General features: G+C 34.2%; 1 long non-coding RNA gene across 1 annotated transcript in view; it reads left to right on the top strand.

The window, feature by feature from the left end:
- The window catches only part of LOC135971030 (uncharacterized), a 328,545-nt gene that overhangs the window by 284,367 nt on the left and 28,389 nt on the right, over positions 1 to 15,789 (top strand). The gene's annotated exons all lie outside the window — the stretch shown is intronic.

The raw sequence follows: 15,789 nt of genomic DNA, 5'->3' as shown, positions 1-15,789 counted from the left end.
TCTGGTGAATTAAATGAGATAGATATAAGTAATATAGTTGTAAGAAATTAAAGGTTCTCGGATTTTTCAAGGCTCGGGTAAAAGTCTCAGCCTCCTGAGATTCTTCACGTAACCACCAGAATTAGGTCTGTAATCATTGCTTCAGATAATTGCTCAGATCCTAAAGAATAATAAAACTCCTCTTATCTCTTTGAGAGGGCAAATTGGTTCCAGTGCCAGACAAAGTCTCTAGAGTAAGCTCCCAAGGTGCTCCTGAAGAGACATTAGCAAATCCAAGAACTACAGTAAGGAGGAAACCCTTTCAGGCAAGAAAAGGAAGAATTACATCTATCCTCTTATAAGCAAAGAAAATATATTTTATTTCTTACTCTTAAAGAGTAGCCTGCTAGTCCTCTAGGGTCATTGACTTGGCTCTTTGGGTCAAGTCATCGGTGTGTAACTAGGGTAAGCGGCGGGGGTTGGGAGTTACACACTTCACACTTGATATTGACTGTGAGGTATTAATAAGAAATCAGTGTCTGATTGAGCATGTTTCATATGAGTATTCAGGATAAAATTATTATTTAAAATGAATAGTGATAGTATGTGACCCTTATCTACTAAAGAAACTGACATGCCATAGAGATTATTACAGTCTCTCCTGGAATTTAAATGTACCTTCTCATTTTACTATTATTACCTAAATATTTTCTCTCTATGCATTGTGTGTGTGTGTGTGTGTGTGATTTCTGGTATATGCTTGCAATTCAATTATTTGCATGCTCAGCCTTTCAATGCTTTCATGATGGCCATTTCCAAACATGGTTTTCCGGATGAACTCAGAATCACAAGCTTCGTTGTTATGAACTCAACCCAGGTTTTAGCACAATTTTCTTGGCCTAAAGAAAATTTAAGGCAGAAGAAAAATGCCATTTGAGAAATGGGCTAAAATGTATATTAAACTGGAGTATTTTTTTCATTTCAAATATAGAATTCTGATTTATTGACATACACTTGTGTGTAGTTATTAACAACTCTTAAAATTGTGTCATGTCAGTGGCATGACATATTCCTTATGCACAAAATAACCATTATGCATATATCAGGATCATTAATATATATTTTGTGGGAAGCAAGTAATTTTATAAAAATACAATGAATGCATTAAAATGAATCAAAATAAGCTTATAGAAAGCCCTTCTTTATGATTTTAAATCAGATATTCAAATATAGTCAAATTCACAAATGAATAAATATTATTACATTAATTTTCTTCATTAATTTTCTGATTAGGAAGATAATAATTGTCTTTAGATGTTTTTGAACATAGGAAAAAAACATAAATAAGGAAAGTACAATCAACCACTTTTCTTCTACTCAGGTAAAGTCACTGTTAAATTTTTGCATATTTCCCTCAGGACTTTTTTTTAGTAATTGTGTGTATGCACATACATTCATATATAGTTTGGATCATACTACATTACTTTGATATAATATTAGGACTACATATAGCTTTGTAAGACACTACCAGGCAAGAGACAAAAATAAAAGAAATCCAGGCCAGGCACAGTGGCTCACACGTGTAATCCCAGCACTTTGAGAGGCCAAGGCAGGCAGATCACCTGAGACCAGGAGATTGAGAGCAGCCTGGTCAACATTTCAAATGTTGAAATCCAGACGTTTTCTATTAGATTATATGACTGAGACAGACCTTTGGTGTGGGGATTTTGTTAATTTGACTAAGAGTTGTACTGTGTTTAATTTGTGTTTTAGCTATGAGTACCAAAACCTTCAAGATCCTCTAATACCCTTTGTTTTCTTTGTTTGTTTATGCCTCTTCCCTTGACACTGGGCTTCACTGTTAACTCTTCCTTTTAAAGCATCTGTATGTTGCAGTATTTATTTATTTATTTGTTTGTTTGTTTGTTTATTTATTTTAGACAGACTCTTGCTCTGTCTCCAGGCTGCAGTGCAGTGGCATGATCTTGGGTCCCCGCAACCTCCACCTCCTGGGTTCAAGTGATTCTTCTGCCTCAGCCTCCCAAGTAGCTGGGACTACAGGCACACACCATCGCACTCAGCTAATTTTTGTATTTTTAGTAGAGATGGAGTTTCACCACATTGTCCAGGATGGTCTTGATCTCTTGACCTCATGATTTGCCCACCTTGGTCTCCCAAAGTGCTGGGACTACAGGTGTGAGCCACCTCACCGAGCCGTATTGCAGTACTTTCATCTGTAATCTAATTCATTATACTGAAGCCCTATTCATATGATGGTAAGGTTTGGGTTTATTATGTTCCAGTGAAATCTCAGTCTCTTATCTCTTAATGAGACTGTATTTTGGAACTATGACCTTTGCAAGCCTTTTTCAAGCTATATATATAGTGTTATATCTCTGTGTTATGTCTCTGTGTTATACACAATTAATTGTTGTGACTGAAGCAATTACAAAGATACTTGGATTAAGAAAAAAAAAGTATCAAAAATAGCACAAAAATCCCTTGTTCAGGTTGTGAGGCTATGTTTCTAATTATGAAAACATTTTTTACTTTTGTTTATGTTCTTCTCTTAAGATAGTGCTGGCATAAATAAAAATCCACAAATGTTAGGAATAATTTAGGTGCCAAATCTACCAATTACCATCACTTTAACATTGGACATGACAATCAGCACTTCAGAGATTTGTTTCTAATAATTAATACTAAGTAAGTGCAGCTAATAGTTATTATGGTCAAATTTATATTGGAAAGTACATGGAATTAATAATTACAATAGTTGGTACATAACAAACGTTCAGAATATATGTTTCATCTTATTACCAATGTTCAGAAGGCAGTAGATCTACCTTATTTGAAAGATATGTCAGATCATTGGTGTATAAGTGCAAAACGTGTGTGTGTGTATTATTACTACAGCAAACAGAAATGGACTTCAGTGAATAAATTAATAAAAATTTGAATTAAACAATTTTAGGATTTCACAAAGTTAATAAAAATGTAAAAAAAAAGAAACAAGTTTGGAATATAGGTAGTGAAATGTTATTACAGCTTGGTGTCAGAAACATATCCAAAACCTTACTAGAAATGAATCCTGGGAAGATATTGATATTGGTAGGGGTGATCTGTCTTTGGCATTCTGCTTTTGCTCTTCTTAAAAACTATAGATTCCAGTATAGCTGAGCCCACTTGCCACCACATTTTTACTTGCAACACGTATTTTCAAATCAAATCTAGAGAGAATTTGTATTAGTTCGTCTTGCTGCTCTAACAAATCACCACATTCCTGGTGACTGAAAAAGCGGAAGTGTATTCTTCCACAGTTCTGGAAGGCAGAAGTCTGAACTCAGTATCACTGCGCCAAAAGCAAAGCGTCAGTAGGGCTGTGCTCGCTCCGGAGGCCCTAGGGGAGGGCGTTTCTGCCATTTCTTGACGTGGGGCCATATCACCCAGTCTCTGCCTTTGTCTTCACATTGTTTCTTCCTGTCCTGTCTGTGTCAAATCTCCCTCAACATCTCAAAAGACATTTTTGATGGCATTTAGAGCCCACATAAACAATATAGGACCATTCTTACATCTCAGGGTCTTTAATTTAATCATATCTGCAAAGTATTTGCCACAAAAGTAAATGTTTGATAGTTCCAGGGATTAGGACATTAAATTTTGGTGGGAGGGCATTTTAAGACCTCCACAGTGCCAGACTGCTTTAACCTATGTTGAAAGACTTATATTCCATTTCATATATATATATGAACCATTTCATATATATACATATATATACACATATATATCATATACATCTATATGAACCATTTCATATATATACACATATATATCATATACATATATGTGAACCATTTCTCATATATATAGTTCATATATGGTTCATATAGTGGGCAACTAGGAAATAAAGCACAATTATTTTTACCAATTAAAATTTGTCCCCTCAGAAGATAATTTCTATTTACCTAGATATAACAGTGTGACTAAATGCAATTATACGATACTAAAATTTAGACTTAGAAAATAAATCGTGAAATTAAACTAAATTAAGATGGAAAGGCCAAAACTAACACAATCACTATTATATTTAAGGGTTCATTACAAATGGAATAATAGCCATGTGTTTTTTATTCCCACTAAGCTCAAGACAAAAATTTTCTTGTAACAATCTATAAAAAACAATATCCTGAGGCAATAAAGTCATATATAGATTACAGAATTTCTTTTCTGAAATCTTCAAGGGACTTATCTTGTTTCTAGAAAAGAGAAAAAGAACTTTGCTACAACTTTTTACTTTTAGAACTAATTGAACATCAAAAAAAATCTCATAATGTATATCCTTGTATCAAATCTGAAAAAAAATATATTGCAGTGAATGCTGAGAATATTTATATGATTTATATAACCTAAAAGTCACAATAAAACACATTAAAAATGAATGAAATGGCATCAGGAGCCCTATTTTTATTACTCACTAAACCAAAACCTATATATCTCAAAAATAGCACCATGTAATTCTTTGACAAACATATTGAAAGGAAAAAGAAATCAGAATACACTACATCTCCGGAATAAGAAAGAAGATAAATACTTTTGATGTCAAGTATCATTTTTATGAACCTCTTTTAGGACATTTCATTTTTTATGACTTCAACATGAATTTTCCTCTTGCTTAAATAAAAATATATGTGTGTTTACGCACGTGTGTGTGTATACATATATATCTGGGAAGTTCCATCAAACAACTTGAATGAATGCATAGCCTGTTGAAATTTCATATATATGTATGTATGTATAAATGTATCCATGTGTAGGTATGTATATATGTATCTATATGTGTGTATGCACATATATACATGCATGTATATATGCATGTATTTAGACCACAAAAGCTAAAACATTTTACCCTTTGGTTACCCCTTCCCCCAGCTCCTGCTTTGGCAGTCAAAATTAACACAGAGGTACATATGCACACATGCACACAACAGAACACACACAAAAACTAGAAACTTATGAACAATAGACTAATTATTGTAAAGTTTTTAAATAGCCCATAAATTAGTAAGAACTTTAAGAGCCTAGTAAGAAAGATGAAGACTCTTTAACAATTATAATCATATCTGTACCAGATCTGACTTTTTGTGGCTTGAAAGAGACAATCATCTGCATATCTTCTGAATTCCACATTTGGTAGACATTGTGTGAATAGCTTGAAACTGTCCATAGCAGTAATATTAACATCATGTAAATCAGCACATACTACATATTTTTTCCAAGACAGCCATATGTTAAATTTTTACTGGAAAATTACTGATTATATTGTTGTAGCTTAATTATCTGCTTAATTTCAAGAGCACATCTTGAAAATATCAGATGACTAACGTAAAATGTCAGTTCATGAGCATAAAAGTTTAAAACGTGATTACCAAATAATTTATTCTCATGTAAATACATTTTCAGTTTACAAATTGCCTCTCTATGTAAAAAGAACAAATCCAAATTATTTATCTATGTTCATTTTAAAATTGAACAAAACATAGAAGTACCTGTTTCAAGACTTGGACAACTGACAGTGGAGCACTCCGTCTTGAGAGAAGGGAAAAGATGGTGTAAATATTCGATTTTAAGTTGCTTTTTTCTGGGGAGATTTTCTAATCCCTAAAACAGAAAAATACATGATTTTAAATGGAAAGCAGCAAGTTCACTGAGTGAAAGAAGCAGAAATGAGTGACACAGGCCCATGATGCATTAGGGTCTAGGAAACAGCCAGAGGATTAACCGAGAAGAAGCTCAGGTGATGAAGATAGGCGTCCCCTTGAGCATTTGCCCATCCATGGAGCTGTGAAATGAGTGGAAATTATTCAGATTATGCCGTTAGACTTCTGATTATTTGTATTGGATAAAACACGTTAAACACCTTTTGTATTCTAATGAGACCACAAAAGCTAAAACATTTTACCCTTTGGTTACCCCTTCCCCCAGCTCCTGCTTTGGCAGTCAAAATTAACACAGAGGTAGCAAGAGAAATGTAGTAATTTTAACAATGCATTTGCAACAACTAGAAATCACAAATTAAATTGTTCAACATAATCCTTGTATTTACAGTCAACATAATATGTAAAATTGATTTAGGAATGATGGAAGACCTTTCTGGTTGCTATTAAAAATCGGAAACATTTACAAATACCAAGAAGACCTCCCTTTGCTCTCTTGAATAATGTTGCAAATCTACACTCTCCAGTCCCCAAGTTTTGTTTTACACAGTGCCGTCATTTCCACTTGTCATATTTGCCATTTCATTTTTCTTCACCTAAATTATTTTAAAACACACACACACACACACACACACACATACATATGTATTTACATCATTAGTTTTATTGACTAAAATTTTAAGTACTTACTGACTTCAATTGTTTTTTGACAAGTTTCCAGTAGGTGTAGCCCAATGAAAATAAAACAAAACATGGCAAAATAAATGTCATAATGTTTCATCAGATTGCTCAGCTTCCTAATGTTTCTGATTAAGTATTCTCAATATTGAAGACATTTGCACTGTTTTCAGCAAGGGAATTCACAATGGTGGTCTTAGTGCTTCCTTCCTTAAATAAAAAGTCACTATCATTATAGGTAAAATACCTGAATATTTTTGAGTCAGCAGATGATTGTAATATGCAGTAGACTTAACAACTATAGTTCTACTGGTTTACATATGAGAAGAATTTATGAAGAGCAATGACACCTGGATTATATTTTTTGATTATTTCTAACATAGTCTAAAAAGAAACCATAAAGTCTAGAGATAATATCTAACCCGAAGTGATGCAATATTTTATACATGAAGTGATACATTCCCAGTGAGAGTCCTACTATTAATTTTATTAGACCAGAAATCCAAAAACATAAATACGTTTTAATTACAATTTTAAAACCAAATAATGGTGTTGATAAAGGAAAATGTACTTATGCTTCATGGGCCTCAATTTCTGAGATCATTAGTTAGTAAAATGTAGAAAAAATTGAAAAAAAAAAAAACCAACATTCAATTGTGTGGATTTTCTTCAACATTCTGCTTAAAAGACTTTTAAATATAATTATTTTAATATATCCAATTTGTTGATAATGAAGACTCATTTTGGTGGTGCTAATATAATTCTCATGTATATTAAAAAGCAGGACTTTCAAGTCACATGAGGTAATGGCAGCTCACTAATCCTAATCTATTCACACATGATATGAAAAATTATATAGAGATAGATAAATGCCAGATAGATATAGATATATATGCACATACAACTATAAATTATTAGACTATTTTGAACAATTTCGTATTTATAAAAAGTCAATCAGATAGTACAGAAAGTTCCCCAAAAAACCCATCCATCCCACCTTAGTTACACTATTGTTAATAACTGGCATTGATTGTTTAAAGTGGAACTATTTGTGTTGTACATTCTATGGACTTATGATAAGTGTTAAAAATGACATATATCCATTATTACAGTATCATAGAAAATAATTTCACTACTCTAAAAATTCCATGTGGTTTAACTATTCATCTCTCCCTTCCCATGAACCCCCAGCAAGCTCTGATCATTTTATTGTCTCTATAGTTTTGACTATTTCAGAATGCCATATTGTAACCATACAACATGTAGCCTTTTTAGATTAGCTTCTTTCAATTGATAATATGCACTTGGGTTTCAGCTGTCTTTTTGTGTCTTGATAGTTCATTTCTTTCTATCACTCCAGCTGTCTTTTTGTGTCTTGATAGTTCATTTCTTTCTATCACTGATTAATATTCTATAATATGGTTATACCACAGTTTTTTTATTCACCTACTAAAGGACATATTATTGCTTTCATGTTTTGGCAATTATGAATAAAGCTGTTATAAATATTCATGTGTCAGTTTTGTAAGTACATACATTTAGAACTAATTTGGGCAAATTCAAGGAGAATGAAGGATGAGTCATATAATAAGATTATACTTTTTATTTTTCTCCACTGAAAAGACCTACGAGGCCGGGCGCGGTGGCTCAAGCCTGTAATCCCAGCACTTTGGGAGGCCGAGACGGGCGGATCACGAGGTCGGGAGATCGAGACCATCCTGGCTAACACGGTGAAACCCCGTCTCTACTAAAAAGTACAAAAAACTAGCCGGGCGAGGTGGCGGGCGCCTGTAGTCCCAGCTACTCGGGAGGCTGAAGCAGGAGAATGGCGTGAACCAGGGAGGCAGAGCTTGCAGTGAGCTGAGATCCGGCCACTGCACTCCAGCCTGGGCGACAGAGTGAGACTCCGTCTCAAAAAAAAAAAAAAAAAAGAAAAGACCTACGAAAACAATCCTGCAACAGTGAGTAAATCTAGTATCCCAGTCATGTTTCTAAGTACCTCCCACTAAAAGGTCCCAGGAGAAGTAGCTCATTCTTGTTGTGAATAATGAGGTTGCAACAGTTTGTCCTGTGAAAAAGTAAGAAATCTACCAATAATTACTGGTGTCATGTCAAAAGGAACCAGAAAAATAACGTGATGAAATATTTGATAAACAGCAAAAATAGCCCTAACGGACAACACATAACAAATGTATTAAGAGAGATTAATTGTTACTAATAATCATGTAAAAACTCCTTTGAATCACCTTTGGAAGATATTAGTAAACCAACTCACTTTGACTGAATATTGGTCAAATAAAGTATAACATCCAGAAATTTCCTTTCCTTTTCTTTGGAAACTGTACCACAGTGTAACCAAACAGGAAACAAGAAACATCGGCCGGGTGCGGTGGCTAACGCCTGTAATCCCAGCACTTTGGGAGGCCGAGGCGGGCGGATCACGAGGTCAGGAGATCCAGACCATCCTGGCTAACACGGTGAAATCCCGTCTCTACTAAAAATACAAAAACAAAATTAGCCGGGGATGGTGGCGGGCGCCTGTAGTCCCAGCTACTCGGGAGGCTGAGACAGGAGAATGACGTGAACCCGGGAGGCGGAGCTTGCAGTGAGCCTAGATCCTGCGACTGCACTGCAGCCTGGGAGACAGGAGACTCCGTTTCAAAAAAAAAAAGAAACAAGAAATATCAGGAGAATGTTTCTTTAGAGAAGTATCCTAACTTAACTTATAAATAAAGAATTAATGATAGAATATCAGTATTTTTAAGCCCCTGATGAAATAATGGATCTATGAAACGATCATACCTAGTGGCTGACATACATAAAGATAACTGGACATTCCATTTGATGGAAGTACTCAACAACACCTATGGTAGTCTCGCTAAAATAAATTCAGTCTCATCTGATCAAGTATCTAAATAGAAAAATTAGCATTTTTTAAGGTATAGCAGACCAAGGAAAGTGTAAAATAATAACAAGGAAATACCATCAGTAAAATTCAGATTGTAAAACGTATAGGAACAATGACGTGCTCTCTCCAACGCTTACATTGCAAGGGTAATTCTTAACACAAGTAAGTAGAAGATTAACCAACATATTAAGAGACTTCAGAGTAAATTTGTGGATTTTGCTTAAATCTTCGTTCAAACAAGTGAGGAGAAATTAAAATTAGGAAAATTAGAAAACTAATATTTTGATGATATTACATGATTTTATTAAAGATTTCAACAGACTTAAAAGCAGTATGTTTATGTTTACAAGAAAATATGTTATATATGTTATGTTAACATATGTGTTAACATATATGTTATATATATGAAACATGTTATATATATGAAACATACATCATATGTTTCATATATATGTTAATATATCAGAGATATATTAAATCAGGGGTCCCCAGACCCCAAGGCTGCAGACCAGTACTGGACTATGACCTGTTAGGAACCAGGGCTCACAGAAGGAGTTGAGTGGTGGGTGAGGGAGCATTACTACCTGACCTCTGCCTCCCGTCAGCTCAGCAGCACGGGATTAGATTTTCGTAGGGTACGGACACTATCCTGAATTGTGCATGCGAGGGATCTAAGTTGTGTGCTTTTTATGAGAATCTGACTATCGCCTGATGATCTGAAGTGGAACAGTTTCTTCCTGAAACCATCCCCACTCCACCCCCATCTGTGGAAAACTTGTCTTCCAGGAAACTCATCCCTGGTGCCAAAAGGTTGGGGGATACTGTATTAAATTATTTATGAAGAAAATAGTAGGATGCCTGGGATATCCTTCCATAATTCAGGAGAAGAACTGTAAAGGGATGAAGATAAAGTATGATTGTCTATATTATCATTGTACAAGCTAGGCGTAAGTATATAAGTTTCATTATATTATCTTTGTATTACTTATATTTAACCTTTTCATAATGAAGTGTTACAAGTGAGTTATGTGCAATAATGCCCTTACCTGACTAAGCACAGATCATACTTACTAAGTAATTAAAATTTTAATTTCCATTCATGTAAAATAATTAAGATAAAATTATTTCAGTATGTTAAAATGAATCAATTTTATTTATATTGCTTTGAAGTTGTTTTAGAATTTATTTCCCAAAAGGTTTTGCCGAACTTGTCCATCCCATGGGCCCATGCAGACCAGGACGGCTTTGAATGTGTCCCAACACAAATTTTTAAATTTTCTTAAAACATAATGAGATTTTGTTTTTTTGAGACTTTTTAAAAGCTTATCAGCTATTGTTAGTGTTAGTGTATTTCATGAGTGGCCCAAGACAATTTATTATTATTATTATACTTTAAGTTCTAGGGTACATGTGCACAATGTGCAGGTTTGTTACATGTGTATACTTGTGCCATGTGGGTGTGCTGCACCCATCAACTCGTCAGCACCTATCAACTCGTCATTTACATCAGGTATAACTCCCAATGCAACCCCTCCCCCCTCTCCCCTCCCCATAATAGGCCCTGGTGTGTGATGTTCCCCTTCCACAATTCTTTTTCTTTCTTTTTGTTTGAGACGGAGTTTTACTCTTGTTGCCCAGGCTGGAGTGCAACATTGTGATCTTGGCTTAGTGCAACCTCTGCCTCCCGGGTTCAAACGATTCTCCTGCCTCAGCCTCCCTAGTCTCTGGGATTACAGGCATGTGCAACCACGCCAGGCTAATTTTGTATTTTGAGTGGAGAAGTGGTTTCTCCATGTTGGTCAGACTGGTCTCCATCTCCTGACCCCAAGTGATCCACCCGCCTTGGCCTCCCAAAGTGCTGGGATTACAGGTGTGAGCCACCGCGACCGGCCCATAATTCTTTTTCTAATGAGGCCCAGGGACGCCAAAGATCGGACACACCGGTTTAAACTATCTTTTATTTTAATAATTCTTAAAGATTCAGGTAGTTTTTAAATATCTCTTATCTCAGATTATAGAGACTATATTATATTACACGGACATTCCGTTTTAGGTAGCATATTATGGTCTTCTACAGAGTTTACCTTAAAGTGTACAAGTAGGTGAAGAGTCTAGTTGACATCAAGAATTATTGTTGCTCACCTGTAGTAAGAAAGAAATTTTATATTTTCTAAAAAATCTCTGAAATTTTAGAAAAATGTACTATATGGGCATGATTTAAAACATGTCCTTTCTCCTCAAAGAATAAATTTTAGAAGTTATCAGCAAGGCTAAATAAACTATAATTAATGAGAAAAATAATTTAATACCATTTTCTTAATTTTTTACATGTAATTTCTATCCCATATGGAATATTTTTTATTTTATTTCAATTGTTTAGTGCATGTCTTTACCCTCAATTAAGTTAATATTTTCATTAAGAATCAATGAAGTTTTAGTATATTTAGATTCTGAATCCTTCAAAAGTATATAATCTCAGTAGTGTATTTTCACAATAAAATTGCGTTCACTGGATAAGATTCTCAGTGTGCAATAATTAAGTAAGAATAGCCTCATTCACTGAACTCTGATGTAGAAAATACAGATCCCAATGCAACCGAAGACATATAAACTTACTTTGCATTAGAGATTTGACTTTAAAGACAAAGTGGGCATATTTAATACAAAATAAATTTACACTTCTAACTATAGTTTAGAAATCTGACTATAAGAAGACTTTAGTTCTACATGAATAGAATAATGATATAAAGAAAATGTAAAAATGACAAAATAATACATAAATGGGGTTTCAGTTTAAACCTAGCTTTCAAGTCTTTAAGGAAATTCCTCTAAAGGAAGAATTGAAGAGCATTTGAAATGTACATTAATTCCCTTCTTAGAAAGCCAGTCCAATTCTCACATATTTGAAAAGAAGGGGAAGTATTTAGATGATAATCATGCTACGGCTTAACATTTTTTTCTCTTTATTTTAAAGAGATTTTATGCTCACTTAAAAAAAGTACACACATATAACTACATTTATTGACTCTCCATTAGATTCCTATTCTGTCTTACCAGTAACACTGTTTCCAGAAGATAAATACACAGATGAGGATAGACAGTTATTTTGTGCTTAGAAATACATGTGAAATTTTAAAAACCTCAATGATAATACACATTACTTCATATGCTGTGTTTGCAACTTGAATTACAAAACTTTCATTAATTATGAGATCATTTTGAAATTAATTTTTCATGCACAGAAGTTTTTAAAAGTATTGGTTTGCACTGTATTGTATTTTAGATTTGTGCTATTAGTTGTATTCTTATTTCTAAATTAAGATTGTCCTGCGTTTTAAATGTTTTTCAGTCATTTTGTATAGATAGTATGATTTTCCTTAAATTAGGCATTGTAATTTTGAGTGTTAGAGTTTGACTTTTTGTTCCTTCTGTATAGAGTGATTACATGTCCTGATTTTTTTCTGGGAAAATTCTGCTTTACATATGTTGGTTTTGAATTTTATTTGTTTTATAATTGGTCCCAGATTTTTCACTTTTTCTCAGTTATTATAAATTTTAGTTGCATTAATGGAGCTAGGATGGGCTTATTAGACTTCCATTTTGTACTTTTACTTCTGTCATAAGGCCTCATCCCATGCAAAGCTAAGCCATCAAGTATAGAGGTTGGAGAGAAAATATGTGAGATTATAGGTTCAGTATATGTTATATGTTTGTGGAAAATAAGAGACTGGGTAGTCCTGTATTAAATTACTTAGAGTTTTCTGAAAATTCTTTTTGTCTTCCCCCCCCCCCCAATAGCATGAGGGGTACAAGTGGTTTTTGGTTACATGGATGAATTCTGTAGTGGTGAAGTACAGAATTTTAGTGTACTCCTCAACTAAGTAGTGTACATTGTACCTAATATGTAGTTTTTTACCTCTCATATTTCTCCCACCCTCTCCCCTTCTGAGCCTCCACTGTCCATTGTATCACTCTGTATACCTTTGCATGCCCATAGCTTACCTCCCACTTAAAATTGACAACATGTGGTATTTGGTTTTTTGCTCCTGAGTTACTTACAATATTAGCCTCCAGTTCCATCCAAGTTGCTTGCCAAAGACATTATTTCATTATTTTTATGGCTGAGTAGCATTCCATATTTTGTATGTGTGTGTGTGAATATATATATATTATATATATAATATATGTGTGTGTGTGTGTGCGCATGTGTGTGTATATACACACATATATACACATACACTACATTTTCTTTATCCACTCATCAGTTGCATACTTAGGTTGATTCCATATCTTTGCAATTGCGAATTGGGCTGTGATAAATACAGGCATGCAGGCGTATTTCTGATGTAATGACTTCTCTTCATTTGGGTGGAAACCCCGTTGTGAGATTGCTTGATCAAACAGTAGATCTACTTAGTTTTTTAGAAATCTCCATAGTGTTTTCCATAGAGGTTATGCTAATTTACATTCCCACTAGCAGTTTATAAGTATTCTGTCTTCACCATGTCCACAGCAACGTATTTCGTTTTTTGAATTCTTACTAATCGTCATCTTTGCAGGGGGCTGATGTCTCATTGTGGTTTTAGCATGCATTTCCCTGATGATTAGTTATGTTGAACATTTCTTGATATTTGTTGGCCATTTGTGTATCTTCTTTTGAGAGCTGTCTATTCATGTCATTTGCCCACTTCTTCGTGAGATTATTTGATTCTTCTCCTTGGTGATTAGTTTGTTTCCCTTGTAGATTCTCGATATTAGTCCTTTCTCAGATGCATCGTTTGCAAATATTTTCTCCCATTCTTTAGGTTGTCCATTTACTCTGATGAATATTTATTTTGCTGTGCAGAAGCTTGTTAGTTTAATTAGATCCTATTTATTTATTTTTGGTTCTGTCGAATTTGCTGCTGGGGCTTAGTCATAAATTCTTTGCCTATACTAATGTCCATAAGAATTTTTCTTAGGTTCCCTTTCATTAGGCTGGTGCAAAAGTAATTGCGGTTTTTGACATTGAAAGTATTACTTACCATTGAAAGTACTACTTGCCATTGCAAGTATTGCATTACTTTCTATTAAAACCAATTCTAGTAAAATCAATTTTTGATCAATAAATATATTTCAAAATATAAAAGAAAAACTAATGTCCCAGGTTAATCTAACTTATAATAAAAACATTGCATTACTTTCAATGGCAAAATCACAATTACTTTTGTACCAGCCTTATAGAATTTCTATAGTTTCAGGTCTTAGAGTTAAGTCTTTAATAAATTTTGGATTTTTTTTGTGTATCATGAGAGATAGGTATCAAACTAGGCAAAAAGGGAACATATCTCAAAATACTAAAAGCTATACATGACTAACTGAAAGCCTACATCACACTGAACGGAAAAAACTTGAAAGCATTCCCCTTAAGAACTAAATATTCTTGATATAGTGATGGCCTAATTTCTTCTATGAAATAAATCTACAGCAGTTTATTTCATTATTTTATGAGTTGTTTTTTCTAAAGTTTAAAATAAAATATTTCAATAGCCATAAGCTAAAACAAAGCATGTGCACACACACACACACCCTAAATTGCAGGCCAAATTAAAACATTAAGTATTGAGTTTCTATATTTTCAAGTAAGAATTAATACTGTGTAACTTACAGAAAATATTCATTTGATGTCCAATCCAAAGGCATAATTAGCTCAGTGACTGTATAGAGACCAGAAGAAATAAAACTGGGGAAATAGAAAACATAAAAGTAAATTTTCTTTTTTTTTTAATTTTTTTAAATTTTTTTCTATTTATTTATTTATTTATTTATTTATTTATTATACTTTAAGTTCTAGGGTACATGTGCACAATGTGCAAGTTTGTTACATATGTATACTTGTGCCATGTTGGTGTGCTGCACCCATCAACTCGTCAGCACCCATCAACTCCTCATTTACATCAGGTATAACTCCCAATGCCATCCCTCCCCCCTCCCCCATAAGAGGCCCCAGTGTGTGATGTTCCCCTTCCGGAGTCCAGGTGATCTCATTGTTCAATTACCACCTATGAGTGAGAACATGCGGTGTTTGGTTTTCTGTTCTTGCAATAGTTTGCTGAGAATGATGGTTTCCAGCTGCATCCATGTCCCTACAAAGGACACAAACTCATCCTTTTTTATGGCTGCATAGTATTCCATGGTGTATATGTGCCACATTTTCTTAATCCAGTCTGCCACTGATGGGCATTTGGGTTGATTCCAAGTCTTTGCTATTGTGAATAGTGCCACAATGAACATACGTGTGCATGTGTCTTTATAACAGCATGATTTATAATCCTTTGGGTATATATCCAGTAATGGGATGGGTGGATCAAATGGTATTTCTAGTTCTAGATCCTTGAAGAATCGCCACACTGTTTTCCACAATGGTTGAACCAGTTTACAATCCTACCAACAGTGTAAAAGTGTTCCTATTTCTCCACATCCTCTCCAGCACCTGTTGTTTCCTGACTTTTTAATGATTGCCATTCTAAC

The sequence above is a fragment of the Macaca fascicularis genome, chromosome 5 (assembly GCF_037993035.2).
Source record: "Macaca fascicularis isolate 582-1 chromosome 5, T2T-MFA8v1.1".
In the NCBI taxonomy this organism is placed as follows: Eukaryota; Metazoa; Chordata; class Mammalia; order Primates; family Cercopithecidae; genus Macaca; species Macaca fascicularis.
The sequence above is the reverse complement of the archived record's forward strand: the minus strand, read 5'-3'. Positions and strand labels throughout refer to the sequence as shown.